Source organism: Asterias amurensis, chromosome 10, assembly GCF_032118995.1.
Source record: "Asterias amurensis chromosome 10, ASM3211899v1".
Taxonomy (NCBI): Eukaryota; Metazoa; Echinodermata; class Asteroidea; order Forcipulatida; family Asteriidae; genus Asterias; species Asterias amurensis.
The window spans coordinates 8,405,588-8,423,790 of NC_092657.1; the positions used below are offsets into that span (position 1 = coordinate 8,405,588).

Genomic DNA, 18,203 nt, shown 5'->3' on the forward strand with positions numbered 1-18,203 from the left:
GTAAGTGTCTACAGCCATATTACGCTGAAAACACCGGTTCTCATCTGATCACCGAAGTTAAGCAGGATCAGGCCCAGTCAGTACTTGGATGGGAGACCTCCTGGGAATACTGGTGCTGTAGACTTTCCTTTTTTTCCCCCTCAAAGATACCACTTTTGTAATTTTAGACTTGACACTTAAATCACTGCGATAATTTTAGTAAGTGTCTACAGCCATACTACGCTGAAAACACCGGTTTTCGTCTGATCACTGAAGTTAAGCAGCGCCAGGCCCAGTCAGTACATGGATGGGAGACCTGCTGGGAATAATGGGTGCCGTAGGCTTTCCTTTTTTTTACCTCAAAGATACAACTTTTGTAATTTTAGACTTGACACTTAAACCATTGCATTAAGCTTACTTAGTGTCTATAGCCATACTACGCTGAAAACACCGGTTCTCGTTGATCACCGAAGTTAAGCAGAATCAGGCCCAGTCAGTACTTGTATGGGAGACCTCCTGGGAATACTGGGTGCCGTAGACTTTCCTTTTTTTCCTCAAGGATACAACTTTTGTAATTTTAGACTTGACACTTAAGCCACTGCATTAAGTTTAGTTAGTGTTTACAGCCATACTACGCTGAAAACACCGGTTCTCGTCTGATCACCGAAGTTAAGCAGCGTCAGGCCCAGTCAGTACTTGGATGGGAGACCTCCTGGGAATACTGGGTGCCGTAGACTTTCCTTTTTTTCCTCAAGGATACAACTTTTGTAATTTTAGACTTGACACTTAAGCCACTGCATTAAGTTTAGTTAGTGTTTACAGCCATACTACGCTGAAAACACCGGTTCTCGTCTGATCACCGAAGTTAAGCAGCGTCAGGCCCAGTCAGTACTTGGATGGGAGACCTCCTGGGAATACTGGGTGCTGTAAACTTTCCTTTTTTTCTCCCTCAAAGATACCACTTTTGTAATTTTAGACTTGACACATAAGCCACTGCATTAAGTCTAGTTAGTGTCTACAGCCATACTACGCTGAAAACACCGGTTCTCGTCTGATCACCGAAGTTAAGTAGCGTCAGGCCCAGTCAGTACTTGGATGGGAGACCTCCTGGGAATACTGGGTGCTGTAGACTTTCCTTTTTTTTTTCTTCAGTGAAACAACTTTTGTAAATATAGACTTGACACTTAAGGCACTGCATTAAGTCTAGTTAGTGTCTACAGCCATACTACGCTGAAAACACCGGTTCTCGTCTGATCACCGAAGTTAAGCAGCGTCAGGCCCAGTCAGTACTTGGATGGGAGACCTCCTGGGAATACTGGGTGCTGTAGACTTTCCTTTTTTTCCTCAAGGATACAACTTTTGTAATTTTAGACTTGACACTTAAGCCACTGCATGAAGTCTAGTTAGTGTCTACAGCCATACTACACTGAAAACACCGGTTCTCGTCTGATCACCGAAGTTAAGCAGCATCAGGCCCAGTCAGTACTTGGATGGGAGACCTCCTGGGAATACTGGGTGCCGTAGACTTTCCTTTTTTTCCTCAAGGATACAACTTTTGTAATTTTAGACTTGACACTTAAGCCACTGCATGAAGTCTAGTTAGTGTCTACAGCCATACTACGCTGAAAACACCGGTTCTCGTCTGATCACCGAAGTTAAGCAGCTTCAGGCCCAGTCAGTACTTGGATGGGAGACCTCCTGGGAATACTGGGTGCCGTAGACTTTTCTTTTTTCCTCAAGGATACCACTTTTGTAATTTTAAACTTGACACTTAAATCACTGCATTAATTATAGTAAGTGTCTACAGCCATATTACGCTGAAAACACCGGTTCTCATCTGATCACCGAAGTTAAGCAGCATCAGGCCCAGTCAGTACTTGGATGGGAGACCTCCTGGGAATACTGGGTGCTGTAGACTTTCCTTTTTTTCCCCCTCAAAGATACCACTTTTGTAATTTTAGACTTGACACTTAAATCACTGCGATAATTTTAGTAAGTGTCTACAGCCATACTACGCTGAAAACACCGGTTTTCGTCTGATCACTGAAGTTAAGCAGCGCCAGGCCCAGTCAGTACATGGATGGGAGACCTGCTGGGAATAATGGGTGCCGTAGACTTTCCTTTTTTTTACCTCAAAGATACAACTTTTGTAATTTTAGACTTGACACTTAAACCATTGCATTAAGCTTACTTAGTGTCTATAGCCATACTACGCTGAAAACACCGGTTCTCGTTGATCACCGAAGTTAAGCAGAATCAGGCCCAGTCAGTACTTGTATGGGAGACCTCCTGATAAAACTGGGTGCTGTAGACTTTCCTTTTTTTTTCTTCAAGGATACAACTTTTGTAATTTTAGACTTGACACTTAAGCCACTGCATGAAGTCTAGTTAGTGTCTACAGCCATACTACGCTGAAAACACCGGTTCTCGTCTGATCACCGAAGTTAAGCAGCGTCAGGCCCAGTCAGTACTTGGATGGGAGACCTCCTGGGAATACTGGGTGCCGTAGACTTTCCTTTTTTTCCTCAAGGATACAACTTTTGTAATTTTAGACTTGACACTTAAGCCACTGCATTAAGTTTAGTTATTGTCTACAGCCATACTACGCTGAAAACACCGGTTCTCGTCTGATCACCGAAGTTAAGCAGCGTCAGGCCCAGTCAGTACTTGGATGGGAGACCTCCTGGGAATACTGGGTGCCGTAGACTTTCCTTTTTTTCCTCAAGGATACAACTTTTGTAATTTCAGACTTGACACTTAAGCCACTGCATTAAGTTTAGTTAGTGTCTACAGCCATACTACGCTGAAAACACCGGTTCTCGTCTGATCACCGAAGTTAAGCAGCGTCAGGCCCAGTCAGTACTTGGATGGGAGACCTCCTGGGAATACTGGGTGCTGTAGACTTTCCTTTTTTTCTCCCTCAAAAATACCACTTTTGTAATTTTAGACTTGACACTTAAGCCACTGCATTAAGTCTAGTTAGTGTCTACAGCCATACTACGCTGAAAACACCTTCGTCTGATCACCGAAGTTAAGCAGCGTCAGGCCCAGTCAGTACTTGGATGGGAGACCTCCTGGGAATACTGGGTGCTGTAGACTTTCCTTTTTTTTTTTCAGAGAAACAACTTTTGTAAATATAGACTTGACACTTAAGGCACTGCATTAAGTCTAGTTAGTGTCTACAGCCATACTACGCTGAAAACACCGGTTCTCGTCTGATCACTGAAGTTAAGCAGCGTCAGGCCCAGTCAGTACTTGGATGGGAGACCTCCTGGGAATACTGGGTGCTGTAGACTTTCCTTTTTTTCTCCCTCAAAAATACCACTTTTGTAATTTTAGACTTGACACTTAAGCCACTGCATTAAGTCTAGTTAGTGTCTACAGCCATACTACGCTGAAAACACCGGTTCTCGTCTGATCACCGAAGTTAAGCAGCGTCAGGCCCAGTCAGTACTTGGATGGGAGACCTCCTGGGAATACTGGGTGCCGTAGACTTTCCTTTTTTTCCTCAAGGATACAACTTTTGTTATTTTAGACTTGACACTTAAGCCACTGCATGAAGTCTAGTTAGTGTCTACAGCCATACTACACTGAAAACACCGGTTCTCGTCTGATCACCGAAGTTAAGTAGCGTCATGCCCAGTCAGTACTTGGATGGGAGACCTCCTGGGAATACTGGGTGCTGTAGACTTTCCTTTTTTTTCTTCAGAGAAACAACTTTTGTAAATATAGACTTGACACTTAAGGCACTGCATTAAGTCTAGTTAGTGTCTACAGCCATACTACGCTGAAAACACTGGTTCTCGTCTGATCACAGAAGTTAAGAAGCGTCAGGCCCAGTCAGTACTTGGATGGGAGACCTCCTGGGAATACTGAGTGCCGTAGACTTTTCTTTTTTTCCTCAAGGATACCACTTTTGTAATTTTAAACTTGACACTTAAATCACTGCATTAATTATAGTAAGTGTCTACAGCCATATTACGCTGAAAACACCGGTTCTCATCTGATCACCAAAGTTAAGCAGCATCAGGCCCAGTCAGTACTTGGATGGGAGACCTCCTGGGAATACTGGGTGCTGTAGACTTTCCTTTTTTTCCCCCTCAAAGATACCTCTTTTGTAATTTTAGACTTGACACTTAAATCACTGCATTAATTTTAGTAAGAGTCTACAGCCATACTACGCTGAAAACACCGGTTCTCGCCTGATCACTGAAGTTAAGCAGCGTCAGGCCCAGTCAGTACATGGATGGGAGACCTGCTGGGAATAATGGGTGCCGTAGACTTTCCTTTTTTTTACCTCAAGGATACAACTTTTGTAATTTTAGACTTGACACTTAAGCCACTGCATGAAGTCTAGTTAGTGTCTACAGCCATACTACGCTGAAAACACCGGTTCTCATCTGATCACCGAAGTTAAGCAGCATCAGGCCCAGTCAGTACTTGGATGGGAGACCTCCTGGGAATACTGGGTGCTGTAGACTTTCCTTTTTTTCCCCCTCAAAGATACCACTTTTGTAATTTTAGACTTGACACTTAAATCACTGCATTAATTTTAGTAAGTGTCTACAGCCATACTACGCTGAAAACACCGGTTTTCGTCTGATCACTGAAGTTAAGCAGCGTCAGGCCCAGTCAGTACATGGATGGGAGACCTGCTGGGAATAATGGGTGCCGTAGACTTTCCTTTTTTTTACCTCAAAGATACAACTTTTGTAATTTTAGACTTGACACTTAAATCACTGCATTAAGTTTAGTTAGTGTCTACAGCCATACTACGCTGAAAACACCGGTTTTCGTCTGATCAGCGAAGTTAAGCAGCGTCAGGCCCAGTCAGTACTTGGATGGGAGACCTCCTGGGAATGGGTCATCCCCCCCTGCAAGTACTTATCCTGGGATGAGGAATCACCAAAATTTGGTGATCTAACTACTTACGCATGCGTCGTGTGCTTATACTCGCCCCTAGTCCCTATTGATTTATAAGCCCGGTAATCCTAAAAACGTATATTTATGTGCGTTCTAAAGTTTGTAAAACGATAATTTCAATATCAGAGATGGTTTTAAAGTCAGTTTGAGAATTGATTTTGGGTCTTTTTGTAAAGAAGAGAAGTTTGTTTCCCCCAAAATTTGACATATCCTATTGTCATAATACAATAAAATCACACATAACTACATGGCATTATAGGTCAGTTATAATTGTGTCATCTTTCTTTTAATTCTTGTTTTCTGTTGGCAAAGTCAAATATTCAACATATAAATGTGCAAAATTACATCATCTGCACTTTTCTTTCTTTAACATGGTTGACAATGACAAGTATTATATAACAATAAATGTGTAAAATGACAGAATTTGACCACAGGGTATCCTTACATTTTTTTTAATGATTGAAAGAAGTGGACATCGATATCATTGTTTTGTTTTTGAACTATAAGTGAGGATATCCAATACTAGTGAATGCGTCTTACTCTTTCACTTACTTGTTTTGATGGTAAAACACATAACTATACTTAGTTACAATTATGTCATCTATCTTTATCTTTGTTGGCATTGTCAAATAATAAATATAAGTATAAAATGACAGCACTTGCATTAATCTCTTTTTCTTCGAAAATGAAAAATACATGTATTATATAAAAGTGTAAAATTACAGTACTTTTATTGTTCTCTCGTTTGAGATTGACAAGAACACATAAAAAGCGGGTTTTGAAAGTATTCCATAAATGACATGCTTGACTTAAAAAATACCCTGTTAAACATACACATTCACATTATTAAAAAAAAAAGCGATTAAAAAGGCAACAGACAAGAAAGTCAACAACTCCGGCATTGGAGGGAGTGTTTACTGGAAATCAGTGTATCACTACTAAAGTTCTTTCAGCAAATACTTAGCTTGAGTTATCTGCACTTTATTGTTTAAAAGCGTTTTTCTCCTCTGCAGCTCTTCATCAACTTCTCGCTTGAAGTGTTCAAAATCATTAAACACTCTCTGAAATCCTGGAGTTACAGACTTTCTTGTTGTTGGGCAGAAGGTGAAAATCTTGTGCTTGCTGCCCTCTGCTTTTTCCTTTGAAGGTGTGTACCGCTTTCACAGTCCCCCACACTGCGGTACTTGACAGGCAGCGCAAGGTTTTCTGGATGCCTTCGGGATCTGAGGTTTGGGCTTTGGAGGTGGAGGTGGTGGAGCTTGGAAGGTGAATGGCATACCTGCTGATTGCTTTGTTAAGTTGACTGACTGTGCACTTGGCTGTGATGGCACAACCAACAAGATAGGTGCACCAAATGCCTTGGACAAGCTGGGTTTGGGGCTAGTGACTGTAGCTTGGACTTGGTGCTGGTTGATGGATTGTTAGGTGTGGTTGACATGCTAGTCTGGCTAGGGTGGGGCTCATCATCATCAAACTCTAAGCGCCTCTTTTCACCCCGTCTCCTTCCAAATTCAGGTGGCTTGCTGGAATATTGAACTTGCGTGTGGGAAGGTGGCGGGAGAGAAGAAGGGAGGGTAGCAGCTTGCGGTACAGGGGCACTGGATACCACTCTCCGATGGGTTTGGACTTTTGGTAGAGATGTTGCCAAGTAGTTTGCCCTCTTCTCCTGTTTATTAAGAAAGCTGGGGATGGACTTGGCGTTGATGTTAGGCAATGGTATGGCCTGCTCTGCCAGGATGGGGTCATCTCTTACCCTGTCAACGATACGCTTGTATTGCCCCTTGACTATGTTGGCTACTTTGGTGGGTGATGACTTTGCAGAAACTACGGGTCTGTTTTTTAACATCTTGATGAGTAAATAAAGGAGACGCGACTCTTCATTTATGTGGGCTGCCTGGGCATATCTCATCCAACCAAACTTGGTCTTCTGTGCTGCACTTGTTTTTGCCGAGCTAGCACCCAAACATCTGCCAAAAATGGTATACCCCCATTTGGACTCGTATTTTTTTACAAAATTACGCGCAGATTTTTCATGCTCATGGAGCTGTCCTGCAGCTTTAGTGATCTTCTGTCGAAGATGAGCTGGGATGATGTGGGCGTTGCTGTCATCTGCCAGCTCAAGAAGTAATAGGGCTAGTCCCTCAACTTCCTCATAACCAGGTAGATGAAGGTGGCTGGAACTCATCATACCATCCTCTAAGGCTGGACTAACCTCCGCTTTTACACCCTCTTCACTGCCAAGAAAAGCATGGTCAGTATTCATGTGATCAATCTGATCTTCAGATTCTTCAGAGTCCAGACCCTCCACACCCTCATCATCTGAAACATCTTCCTCTTTGTTGTCATCTGTCTGCTCCTTGGCGTCTTCCTCCTCAGCTTTTGACTGTTCTTCATTCACTGCAGAAGAGAAAATGACAAATGACAAAAAATACATGTATGAGACCATAGTCAAGTTGTGTGGATTTCTTGTGTTGAGCTCTTCACTCTTCATCCCTTGTGTCCTAAACAAAGAAACAGAATAATCAATAATCAATCATAGAGACAGGAAAACTGACCTTTGTGTTTGAAATTTACCAGTTGAATACTGTTTTTGCATTTTTTACTGTTATCTTATTCGAATGTGAAGACAAAAATTGCAGACATGATGTTTATCACTTTACATCTAAACATGTTAAACACAGGCTACAATGTCTATTATTTCCAAACACAAGTTGATACAGTTTTCATAGGGCAAGAAAGGGTTAACAAACCTTTTTCCATGTAGTATTCCTTGGATTGGAAGTCTCTAGATTGGCAGAAGGCGTACTCGACTCCAAGTAGCTCTTCCTCAATAGGGTTGTCATATCTCTCAGGGTAGGGCATGGGAGCAGAGAAGTTTGGCTCAAAGAGATGTTCGTCACCGAACAAGACAGACGACAGTGAGTTGAGTTTCTGGATCTGGCAAGGATCAACAATGGTAGTTAGTCGGCCATGTCCCCCAGCTACCTTGAGTGATTCCATCCTGCTATTCCACTGCACGGCAAATGAGATGAGGTAGACCTGAAGAAAATGGATAAAAAATCAGAGATAACAATCATAAATGAGCATAGAAAGCTAAAAAGCATTATATTACAAGAACAAACATTACCTTTTTTCTTGGACTAGTGAGTAAATGAAGAAAAATAACTTACACTTTTCCTAGACTTTAAGGAAAGGAGCTCATACTAAAACTTTAGCTTAATTTTATATCGTATCATTCTTATGAGGCAATCCCATGCACACTTTTGACTCTTCTCTATCTACTCCAGGATATAGACTAGTGGAACAGTAATCTTCAATGAGTTGGCCAATAATTTAAATGTTGTTCTGAAAGTAATAATGCTAAACAAAGTTTACCTGCCAAGGCATGATTCCACATCGTTTTGATGGTATGGCATTGTGCATGTGGCTGTGGAGACCTTCCAGTGAATTGCTGCCCCTACGACATCTGTAGTAGTTCAGTTTCACACCGTTGAGAGTCACAGTTTTTTTGGCCACATACAAGGGGATGTTGGGTGGATCCTACAGAATGAAAAAGGAATGGTTCATTTAATTTATATAGATATATATATTTTAAAGTCAAAAGGGGAGATGGCCTTAGCTTTCAATCCAATCCGGACCTTCGTCAGAGGCATAAACAAGCACAAACATAAACATATCCATTTCTTATGCTTTATATATGCTTCAAATACTTCTATCTCTGGACTAACATACCTAAAAAAAAACTTGACTTCCTTGTTGTTTTTCCAGTAATGACAAAGCACAGAATCTATCCTTATGTTGTGGCAGACCTTCCGTCCGCTGCAGCCTGCAGTTGTAATGGGATGTATGCCCATGTGTATATCTTAAGCGTTATTTATTTGTTTTTTATTGAAGAAAAAAAATCAGAATTCCTTGCAAACTCACCTGCATGCAGTTAAGATGTTTGCTAGCAGTAATCCAGTGGCTGTCAACTGCCTCATGGGATTTGAACAGAGGAATGCCATCAATGTCAAGACCAGCTGGGCCCTTGAACTCTCGTAGGATGACCTCAATTGCACTTGCACTCTCCTGCAAAATAAAATGAATAGAAATGAATATTATTCTCTCTTCAAGTACTGCATTATTGGTTCTTAAAGCAAAGATATCAGTTAAACCTGTTGCACAGAAAGGTAACCTGCATGTATATGGGTCTTTATTCTTTCATTTCAAAGAAATTACATTTCCAGGAATATTCAATAATTTTACATAACAAAGGTTTTACAAAAAATCAACAATTCTCATTTCATGGCATATACATGAGACAAGCTTTATTTTATGCTGCAACTTTCATATGCTATAGTTCAAAATATGAGGTTGACACCTAAATGAGCCCAACAATTGGTAGGTAGCCCATGCTTAGATATCTGTAAATTTATACAGAGCTTTTTATGCAATATTAAACCTGAAAATCTGCTGACCTGCACACCACGTGTTACTCGACGGACCTAGCACTTCCACTGATGATGCTTGATGAAGGACATCATCTAAATTCATCTTCTTATCAGTGTACTTGGAGTACAGCTCCTCCTCACCCTTGCGGATAGCTTTCACCAGCTTCATGATGTCTTCCTTGTTGTAAGCGAGTATGGCACCAGCAAGAGCACTAATGAAGATGCCGTATTTTGCATGACTCTGTTTTATCATAACTGTCCCATCTGTGAAGCCAGTGTCATATGTCCAGCCTTACCACCATTCCTTCCTCTGCCCATGCAGTCAGTAAAGAGGGACTCCAGCCATGCTGACCCACTGGCACTAGAATAAAAGAGATATATTTTGTATTTGTAATTACTACAAGTGTAATTGAGCTTGATGAAAGACTTTCTAAGATATTGTGGCGGTCTCTCTCTCGACGGCACACCCAGCTTGCCTTCAGTCGACTCAACGAGCGGTAGTTGAATACAACTTGAGGGGCAGGTCCGTTTTGGGGCAGTCTACCACCAGGCGCTCTAAGCTCCTCCCTAACCTACACACCTAAGACACCTCCTCACACCCAGCGGGACCGATGACGGGGTTGACTCAGTTAAATAATTGTTAGAAAACACATGAGTTGTACCTTTCACTTCTTTTATTCCCTACCAGAACCTTCAAAATAGGATGACGCCTACATAGGTATAATTACTCGTAGTCTGGTGATTTCACGTTAATGCAACAGCTTAGATTGTTTATTGGTAAATAACTGAATTACTGGCAAGAATAAACCTTGAGCACGGGAGGAGTATGAAATAATAACCACTTACGGGAACTGTACGCCTGTAGGGATCTCAGAAGGCAGATGCGTCGGCACGATAGAACAATGGTGCTAACACCACGCAAACAAGACAAGCAAGACCACGTTGGCGTCACTGACTCGTGCTTATATACCCCGTGCGGCCCGGACAGTGGACGTTCTACACGCCCGCGTCTTCAACAGTGGAAGAAGTCCTGTTACCACTCAAGTATCTAATATGGGATACAGTTTACGGAAAGAGGGCGCCGTATGTTTCGCTACATAGCCACGCTCCAAGATTGGTCAGTCCCTGACCTTTAATCTGACAACCTATAAAGGCAAAATACAAACTCTAGTATAAAACTCTTTTATACAATCTTTAACTAGGCGTCATCCTCAACTTTACATCACTTCCTCTTACTTCATCTAATAGGCGTAACATTAACTTTAGTGCAACAATGAAAACTTTGGTTAAAGCAACAAATAACCTTTTACTCAAAATGGGCATAGAACACTTTGGAAAAACAATTAACTTTAAGTTAACGAGTAACGGACTCCTAAGGCTCCTCTTCTCCCGGCAGGTTCACCAGCCACTCCCATCAGAAAGTTGACATCAAAGGTACGCCTTGTCTTGTCCTTCGTCAGTTTCACTCCGTCCTTGTATACGCACCTGGAGGCTGTCTCTGTTACCTTGCTGATCCTCCCCAGCATAACTTTCTCCAGTTGCTCCTGAAATGGGGGTTGACCGGCCGTTACCACTTCATTGTTTGGACCTCGAACTAGGTGACGAATGCGACTCACCTCTGGTACTACCCCAGACCCCTCTGATTTTTCCACGGGTATCGGTCGCAAGAACACCATCTCTTAATCACGCTTCACCTCACCACAGATGGTCTTGCCTTCCTCCCCATAAAGGTATGTCTCTCATATCTCCCTCACCCGAACCGCCTGTCCAGGTAACAGCTTCTCCGGGAGCATGGTTTGTGCCCAGGCCGGGATTGACTTCTCTCCTGGTGACGACTTGCTGTTTCCCTTTGACTCTACAGGATCCCCTTTACTGCCCCGGAGCATCTTCAGCATACCCAATGCTTTCCCAGTGACCACCTGTCTAGGTGCCTTGTCTGTCGGTGGTAGGCTCTCCTCGTCCCATACCATAGGTGTAGGAGGCAGATGTAGAACGGCCAATTCCGGACTTCCTCTACTGTCGTAGGTACCTCCTCCTCTACTGCAACTTCTGGTGCGTCCACGATCAGTGCGTCATTCACAGACAAATCCTCCGGCATCTCTTGCGTGCAGGGGGTCGGATCAGTCACCACCTGTCTAGGTGCCTTTTTCCCAGCAGATGACAAATCCAATGGTAGATCAGGCGCTCGGGATAATGTACACGGTTGAGGTTTCTTCACCCTTTCTTTCTTGGCTTGCTCACCCTCGGCAGTATTCAGCCCACGTTTCTTCGATTCTGTACTCTGCACATCCTCCTTCGTTGGCTTCTTAATGGACGGGCCTTCTTAGGTGGAGTTTCTCTTCTCTTGCTACTTCTCTCCGGGGACCTAGGTGACCTGGGTTGTTCTCTACGGGTACCACTACTGCGTCCTTTCTGGTCCCGCTCTTCATAGGTCTCGCCTTTAATTCGCTCCATCTCCCCCATTTTATCTGGATGGCGTTCTCTGTAATGTGCCCAAAGGTTGTCATTTCGGCCGTATCTGCTGGGACACCGCAGGCACCAGTAGCGGAGTCTTGGACTGTGCTCTCCCTTCACATGGCGGTCCAGGCACTTCTTGAGCATCTTCATCTGACATTTAGGGCACTCCACCTTCTCTTCCTTGTGCTCCAATCCCGCCTTTTCCTTGTTTCTCCCCATTTCTCTGCCTGGAAGAGAAACAACACAAAATAGCCACGAGTTACTTCACTGCTACTTTTACTCGCCACTCCTACTGCTATAAACTCCTATGCCTATACTGGTTGGTAGGCCTAACTACCCCTTCTTATGACTATCCCCTACTTCATGAAACACTGCAGGTTTCTCCTCCAGCTTCCTGGGTTTCGCCTTGTTGGGTGCGTTGTCTGTACATCGGCCTGCTGTTCTGCAACTTCTGGCAAATCTTCTGTTGCCGAAGACTCCTGTATAGGAGCAGGTCTCTCCACTTCATTCAGGGTTGTTACATCTTCCTGTCATGCAGAGGCAGTCGACTGAGATAGTGTAACTTTTCCAACGCCTACACTTGGATTTCTAACGTCTCTTTTCTCCTCCTCAGACCTCACTTTACTCATAGGCAGAACAATCTCAAGTTCCGGTTCTTCGGGTACAATCCATGACTCTAAGGCCTCGCCCTCGTAGGGTTTCAGACGATCGTAATGGATCACTTTCATCCGTGGCTTACTCTGGATTCGGAATACTACTTCAGACAATTTGTCAAAAATCAGGTACGGTCCCTCCCATTTACGCTGTAGCTTAGGTGACAGTCCTTTAGTTTTCGCTGGATTATGCAGCCAGACGAACTGCCCCATAGAAAGTCTTCCCTCAACTACACGCCTGTCGTAGTTTCTCTTCTGGCGCCTAGCGCTTTGTTTACTGGATGTTCTCCCTTAGCCTCACCACATAGTCAGTTGTGATTTCTTCATTCTCCTCCGTAGGTAGTTCAGTTGTCAAATCAATTGGCAGCTTAACTTCGCCGCCTAGCATCAGCATATTGGGTGATTCGCCTGTGGACTCTTGAGGCATTGATCGGTAGGCGAAAGTTGCAAAAGGGAGCTTTGTATCCCAATACATACTGCCTAAACTTCTTCAGGAACGCGACCACTGCTAGAAGCTCTCGCCGGGTCACGCAGTAATTACGCTCCGATTTACTCAAAGCCCTACTAGCATAGGCGACCACCCTTTCCAGTTCTTTCAATACTTGGGAGAGCACGGCACCTATGCCTACACCACTCGCATCAGTGTCGAGTATATAATCTCCATTGGGTTTGGATACGCCAGAGTAGGCGCTTCTTGAAGGCACATCTTCAGTTCTCGAAATGATTTCTCTGTCACCTCGTTCCATATGTAAAGGGCGGGCCACATCTGCAAAACCTTTGATAAAACGTCTATAATACGACGCTAAGCCTAGGACACTTTGGACTTCTTTCACGGTTTTAGGCGCATGCCAGTCCCTCACCGCAGTAATCTTTGCCGGATCTGTTGTTATCCCATCACCAGACACTATATGCCCCAAATACAGGACACTCTTCTTCAACAGCTCGCACTTCTTTGGCTTAAGCTTCAGTTCCGCTCCTCTAAGGCGCTGAAACACCGTCTCTAGGCGGGCGAGTTTTCCTCTAGCGATTTAGCAAAGACAATAACATCATCGAGATATACAAGTAGTGTTTCTCAACGAAGTCCAGCGTGAACTCTCTCCATCAACCTCTCGAATGTTGAAGGGGCGTTGCAAAGCCCGAAAGGCATTACACGCCATGAAAATAGTCCTCCACGCACCACGAAAGTTGACTTTCTCTTCGCTTCTTCATCCAACTCCACCTGCCAATAGCCCGATGCCAGGTCCAAATTGGAAAACCACTTCGAACCTGACAAGGTGTCTAGCGAATCGTCTATTTTCGGGATTGGGTAGGCGTCCTTGATGGTTACACTGTTAAGGGGCGGTAGTCAACGCAGAACCTTTTGGTGCCGTCTTTCTTTTTCACCAGGACTACATTATGCTCAATGAGGCCACCTTGAAGCATTGTCTGTACTTGAGCGCTAATTTCCTGTTGCTCCTGGGTAGGATAACGTCTTGGGCCCTCCCGTATAGGTCGAGCATCGCCTGCCTCTATGTTGTGATGAACAAGACCAGTTCGTCGGATGTCTATATCCCCCTTTGAAAATACATCCTGATAACTCAGAAGCAATTTAGCTATCCTGGCGTGATACTCGGCGCCTACTCCTTCCTTGCTTCTCCAGAAAAGGTCTTTTAGGTGCTCTGGGATGTTATTGCTGTCACCGACTTCGGGCGATCCTAATTGTCTTTCTTCAACCTCATCCTCGCCTACTGACGTGAGAAACCCTGCCATTGTTCCTCTCTTTAGCACGCACTGCCCCCTTCCGGGATTTAGCACCCTAACAGGCAGTACCTGGTCAGTAGCGGTCACCAATGATCGTGCCATCACCATGCCCTTGTCAGCAATTTCTGCTCTCTCCGCTGGTTCCAAGATGCCCAGGCCAGTCACCCTCACCTTCCCGGCTACCTGCCCAGGCACAATAGCCTCATGTCCAGGTGGTATAATAGTCGTTTTCTCTACAATCACTCTAGCACAAAACTTGTAGCCGTTGGTGTCCGTGCACCTCACTTTGCCAAACATTACGTCCAATAAGAGAGCAGTTCGCCCAACTTGTACTTTAACCAAGGCGCTCCCAATGGTCTGCAAAAGGCTACCATCGGCCGTTCGCACTCTGGAACCTACGGTCCTCAATTTCGGCCTTTTCTCTGACAGAATTTCATTGTGGAATGTGGACGACAGAACTGTGTCTGTGGCGCCTGTATCAACCAGAAGATTCACCTTCTCTCCCCTCACTATACCTGGGACGTACAGGCCGCTATTAACCCCTGCCGTCCTCGGAGACATACATAGACCATCGGTGCCTGCAGTCTCTAATTTCTCTCCTCCACATCTTTTTTCACCTGTTGGCCCTGGTGTACATCCAGCCTCCCCTCGGACCCCTGGGTAGGCTGTTGGTCGTTTCCCTGATACTTCGCTTTGGGACGGCTGGGCAACCGCAGTTCCTGGCAGAGTGCCCCTTCCCATGGCACCTATAACAAATAAAAATCTCCTTTTCTGTCCACGTCTGCTCTATTGGGCCTATCGCTGGCAGGCGTGCATCTCCATCTGAGCCTTCATTTCTTCCTGTGTCTTAAGCATGTTCTTCTCCATCCGACGGAATTTCTCACTCATTTCCTTAAAAACGGCATCAGGATTTTCCTCCAGTACCCTGGCGAACTTCAGTTTCCTACCCTCTCGATTTTCTTCTATTTTGTGGAAGTTTTCTGTTGCTAGTGCAGCCCTCACTGCTTCTTCTAGCGTAGAAGGGTTAGTGCGAAAAATACCTTCTCTAATTGCCTGACTCTCAATTGCGTCCGAGAAATGCCCCGTCGCTAGACGATCACGGCCCTCATCCGTCAGCTCTGGGTCAGCCAGGGCCGAAAGCTCCTTAATAGATTGGCCTATTTCTTGAAGGGTCTCTCTGGGGCCTTGTCGTATGTGGCGCAACTCCATCAAATGATTTTCAGCTAGGCGCCCTGGTCCAAACCTCTTCTCAAAACTGCCCACCAACTCGGTGTATGTCTGTTTACCTCCATTACAGGTGCCACTCCCAAGCACCTTTAGTGCAACGCCCTGTAGACTCGCCGCTAGAAACACCTTAGCCTGGCCCTTCGTCCACTCATTCACCGACTTGCACGCCTGGAAATGCTGTAAATAATCTCTCAATGAAGTCTTCCCGTTTTATCGGTCGGGAGTGATGTTTCGTCGCCGTAAGGTAGCACCACTTCCGGTCTTGCTTGTTCATCTTTGGTAGTTCCCCTAGACGAGGGCTTTCTGCCTGAACAGGCGTCATCTTTCTTTTGTTGAGGCTCCTTGTAATCCCCAGCATCGCTAACACAGGTAGATATCAAACTGCTTAAGCCCGTCAGTCCTGCAGGACGGGCGTCCTCCTTCAGACTGTTTCCCAATGTAGTTCCGGTCAGCGACATATCATTCTCCGTTGCAGTACCTGGAACCGTAGTAGGTGCTGGTGTACTTTGAAATCTGGCCCGTGGTTTTGGCGTTGTTTGCCCCTGTTGCACTGAAGTAGGTGTCAGTAACTGCATACCCGAATTTCCCTCCCCAGTGCTCATCGACGCCTTCAGTGGCGGCTGTCCTAAAGAATCACCGTAGCCTGAATCATTCTTCATGTCACTCGCCTGAAGATGCAGCTTGATCATCCGTAACTCCGTCTCAAGCAGCCTACATCTTTCGTTCACTGTGAAGTCCTCAATACTTTGTCTGTCCAACACTGAATTTACCAGCTCTTCATCGAGGTTTATCAGTAGATTTTTCGCCATCCCGCCTTTACAGGTGCTCTCTCCTATTTAGGTGGCGATAAGTGTATAACGTAGGTTCTAAGATTCGCTTCAGCACCTATCCCACTTCTGACACCTTTGTGGCGGTCTCTCTCTCGACGGCACACCCGGCTTGCCTTCAGTCGACTCAACTTGAGGGGCAGGTCCGTTTTGGGGCAGTCTACCACCAAGCGCTCTAAGCTCCTCTCTAACCTACACGCCTAAGACACCTCCTCACACTCAGCGGGACTGATGACGGGGTTGACTCAGTTAAATAATTGTTAGAAAACACAAGAGTTGTACCTTTCACTTCTTTTATTCCCTACCAGAACCTTAAAAATAGGATGACGCCTACATAGGTATAATTACTCCTAGTCTGGTGATTTCACGTTAAAGGAACGTTACAGAATTGGTTTTACCAATAACATAGTTGCTGGCAGTGTAAGCACTTTATGTTACTCATCATATACATAAACTGACAAACCTGTAGAAGTTTTAGATCGATCGGCCATCTGGGTCCCGAGAAAATAGTGAAAAACCGATTACACTTTTGCCGCTAAATCATTCGAATATCCATGCACGGTCCAGGCTTGCAAATTTCCATGGAAAGATTTTTGAATGTCGCCCTCATGCGTTTCAGCACGGACAGCCGTTGAAATACTCATTCGTACTCAGGGTTTTGCGAGTTGGCCGTTTGCGGTTGTGTACTGAAAGGTCACCGAAGGTTCATCTGCATTAATAATGAGGCCCTCCGTCACACGCGCGGTGTGTGCGTGTACAATCATGTATGTGTGGTTAACATCATAGAGCTCTATATCTTTGATACATACACAGCATCAGCATACTCTTTTACTACTTCAACTTGAACAGGGTTGATGGTGCTCACGGCCGGGGGGGGGGGACACTCCATCATAAACAATTGTATTAATAATTATCCTTGTAACGTAAATGAAAAAGTGCTGTCGATGAACATGGAGAAAAACCTGTTAGATAATTTATAACAAAATGATAATTATGAAGTTTATTTTCATACATTTGTGTCGTGTCTAATAAGATAAAACAAGAGGAATCACTCACAGTAAGATAATAAAAAAAAAATTAAAAATGGAGCAACCAGTCAGTCAGGCCTTTAGTTCAATATGAGCAAGGAGTAAACCTTACCATTTTAGAATCTTCTTCCACGATTGACCAAATAATCATTGAGGTACTGATCCATGATATAATAGACCTAATAGCTGCTTTATTTTATGTAACTGGCCCAAAACTACCCTCTCGTCGGAGGGAGTTACGGACCTACAGTGCCATCACTCATGAGCTCTATGTATGAGCTCCTCAATTACAAATGAAATGAAATTTAATCGTGTCCGTGGAGCTATACCTACATTGTATTTTAGAAGGTAAAGTACATGGATTATGTTAAAACGTAAACAACGACAACAAATAATACTGGGATCATCACACAATATGACGGGCGCAAAGCAACCCGGGCGGGCCGCGACTACACAGCCGTCGGGCGGCATTGTGGCAGCCGGCGAGCCCGGACGCATCCCTCCACACGGAAACTATTGCCATTCTAAAAAATCTGTCTCTTTGTCTTGGCTAATTGTTCTGTTTCGAGCAACAAAAACAGGGAAAAAACTTTGGGCCAAAATCAAGGTTGAAAGGGGGGTTACGACAAGTGGTTCTATAACTTGGTATACTGTACATAGCCTATATATTGCCTCAACAATGTCTTTTGACAGTGGCAATGGCAGTTTTATCCTTATCGTGTAGGCTCACGTGATTCATTTATTTCTTTGTAATTTTTTGTATTTACACACTTATTTTTATTAATCCATATCGGCTTTCTCAACCATGGGTCTTGAGTAGAGGTAGAATGTGTGTTTCTAGTAGTAAGTGCATAACAGGGGGTTGGTTCCATTATAATATAAATTTCCTCGAATAAAGAATGGAGGGTAGTATATATATAGCATTAGTTTACAGAAGAT

The 18,203-nt window shown here is 44.2% G+C and overlaps 16 non-coding genes and 9 pseudogenes across 16 annotated transcripts; 24 read left to right on the plus strand and 1 right to left on the minus strand.

Moving 5' to 3' along the window:
* The first annotated feature begins 6 nt into the window (after positions 1-6).
* On the plus strand, positions 7-124 carry LOC139943574 (5S ribosomal RNA). Its single transcript, XR_011786867.1, has one exon. It is a non-coding gene; the product is annotated as a 5S ribosomal RNA (ribosomal RNA).
* An 80-nt stretch (positions 125-204) lies between these two features.
* LOC139943515 (5S ribosomal RNA) lies at positions 205-323 on the plus strand (annotated as a pseudogene).
* A 79-nt stretch (positions 324-402) lies between these two features.
* On the plus strand, positions 403-520 carry LOC139943516 (5S ribosomal RNA; annotated as a pseudogene).
* Positions 521-597: 77 nt separating this feature from the next.
* Positions 598-716, plus strand: LOC139943548 (5S ribosomal RNA). Its single transcript, XR_011786842.1, has one exon. It is a non-coding gene; the product is annotated as a 5S ribosomal RNA (ribosomal RNA).
* A 77-nt stretch (positions 717-793) lies between these two features.
* On the plus strand, positions 794-912 carry LOC139943513 (5S ribosomal RNA). Its single transcript, XR_011786819.1, has one exon. It is a non-coding gene; the product is annotated as a 5S ribosomal RNA (ribosomal RNA).
* An 80-nt stretch (positions 913-992) lies between these two features.
* On the plus strand, positions 993-1,111 carry LOC139943529 (5S ribosomal RNA). The gene has a single exon (XR_011786824.1). It is a non-coding gene; the product is annotated as a 5S ribosomal RNA (ribosomal RNA).
* An 80-nt stretch (positions 1,112-1,191) lies between these two features.
* Positions 1,192-1,310, plus strand: LOC139943552 (5S ribosomal RNA). Its single transcript, XR_011786846.1, has one exon. It is a non-coding gene; the product is annotated as a 5S ribosomal RNA (ribosomal RNA).
* A 77-nt stretch (positions 1,311-1,387) lies between these two features.
* LOC139943570 (5S ribosomal RNA) lies at positions 1,388-1,506 on the plus strand. Its single transcript, XR_011786864.1, has one exon. It is a non-coding gene; the product is annotated as a 5S ribosomal RNA (ribosomal RNA).
* Positions 1,507-1,583: 77 nt separating this feature from the next.
* Positions 1,584-1,702, plus strand: LOC139943558 (5S ribosomal RNA). The gene has a single exon (XR_011786852.1). It is a non-coding gene; the product is annotated as a 5S ribosomal RNA (ribosomal RNA).
* Positions 1,703-1,778: 76 nt separating this feature from the next.
* LOC139943553 (5S ribosomal RNA) lies at positions 1,779-1,897 on the plus strand. Its single transcript, XR_011786847.1, has one exon. It is a non-coding gene; the product is annotated as a 5S ribosomal RNA (ribosomal RNA).
* An 80-nt stretch (positions 1,898-1,977) lies between these two features.
* LOC139943510 (5S ribosomal RNA) lies at positions 1,978-2,096 on the plus strand (annotated as a pseudogene).
* A 79-nt stretch (positions 2,097-2,175) lies between these two features.
* LOC139943523 (5S ribosomal RNA) lies at positions 2,176-2,293 on the plus strand (annotated as a pseudogene).
* Positions 2,294-2,372: 79 nt separating this feature from the next.
* LOC139943541 (5S ribosomal RNA) lies at positions 2,373-2,491 on the plus strand. The gene has a single exon (XR_011786836.1). It is a non-coding gene; the product is annotated as a 5S ribosomal RNA (ribosomal RNA).
* Positions 2,492-2,568: 77 nt separating this feature from the next.
* On the plus strand, positions 2,569-2,687 carry LOC139943542 (5S ribosomal RNA). Its single transcript, XR_011786837.1, has one exon. It is a non-coding gene; the product is annotated as a 5S ribosomal RNA (ribosomal RNA).
* A 77-nt stretch (positions 2,688-2,764) lies between these two features.
* LOC139943563 (5S ribosomal RNA) lies at positions 2,765-2,883 on the plus strand. The gene has a single exon (XR_011786857.1). It is a non-coding gene; the product is annotated as a 5S ribosomal RNA (ribosomal RNA).
* An 80-nt stretch (positions 2,884-2,963) lies between these two features.
* On the plus strand, positions 2,964-3,078 carry LOC139943522 (5S ribosomal RNA; annotated as a pseudogene).
* Positions 3,079-3,156: 78 nt separating this feature from the next.
* Positions 3,157-3,275, plus strand: LOC139943534 (5S ribosomal RNA). Its single transcript, XR_011786829.1, has one exon. It is a non-coding gene; the product is annotated as a 5S ribosomal RNA (ribosomal RNA).
* Positions 3,276-3,355: 80 nt separating this feature from the next.
* LOC139943543 (5S ribosomal RNA) lies at positions 3,356-3,474 on the plus strand. Its single transcript, XR_011786838.1, has one exon. It is a non-coding gene; the product is annotated as a 5S ribosomal RNA (ribosomal RNA).
* A 77-nt stretch (positions 3,475-3,551) lies between these two features.
* LOC139943573 (5S ribosomal RNA) lies at positions 3,552-3,670 on the plus strand. The gene has a single exon (XR_011786866.1). It is a non-coding gene; the product is annotated as a 5S ribosomal RNA (ribosomal RNA).
* A 78-nt stretch (positions 3,671-3,748) lies between these two features.
* Positions 3,749-3,867, plus strand: LOC139943580 (5S ribosomal RNA; annotated as a pseudogene).
* A 77-nt stretch (positions 3,868-3,944) lies between these two features.
* LOC139943561 (5S ribosomal RNA) lies at positions 3,945-4,063 on the plus strand. The gene has a single exon (XR_011786855.1). It is a non-coding gene; the product is annotated as a 5S ribosomal RNA (ribosomal RNA).
* Positions 4,064-4,143: 80 nt separating this feature from the next.
* On the plus strand, positions 4,144-4,262 carry LOC139943514 (5S ribosomal RNA; annotated as a pseudogene).
* A 79-nt stretch (positions 4,263-4,341) lies between these two features.
* On the plus strand, positions 4,342-4,460 carry LOC139943536 (5S ribosomal RNA). Its single transcript, XR_011786831.1, has one exon. It is a non-coding gene; the product is annotated as a 5S ribosomal RNA (ribosomal RNA).
* An 80-nt stretch (positions 4,461-4,540) lies between these two features.
* Positions 4,541-4,659, plus strand: LOC139943579 (5S ribosomal RNA; annotated as a pseudogene).
* A 960-nt stretch (positions 4,660-5,619) lies between these two features.
* Positions 5,620-7,764, minus strand: LOC139943312 (uncharacterized; annotated as a pseudogene).
* Positions 7,765-18,203: the final 10,439 nt, after the last annotated feature.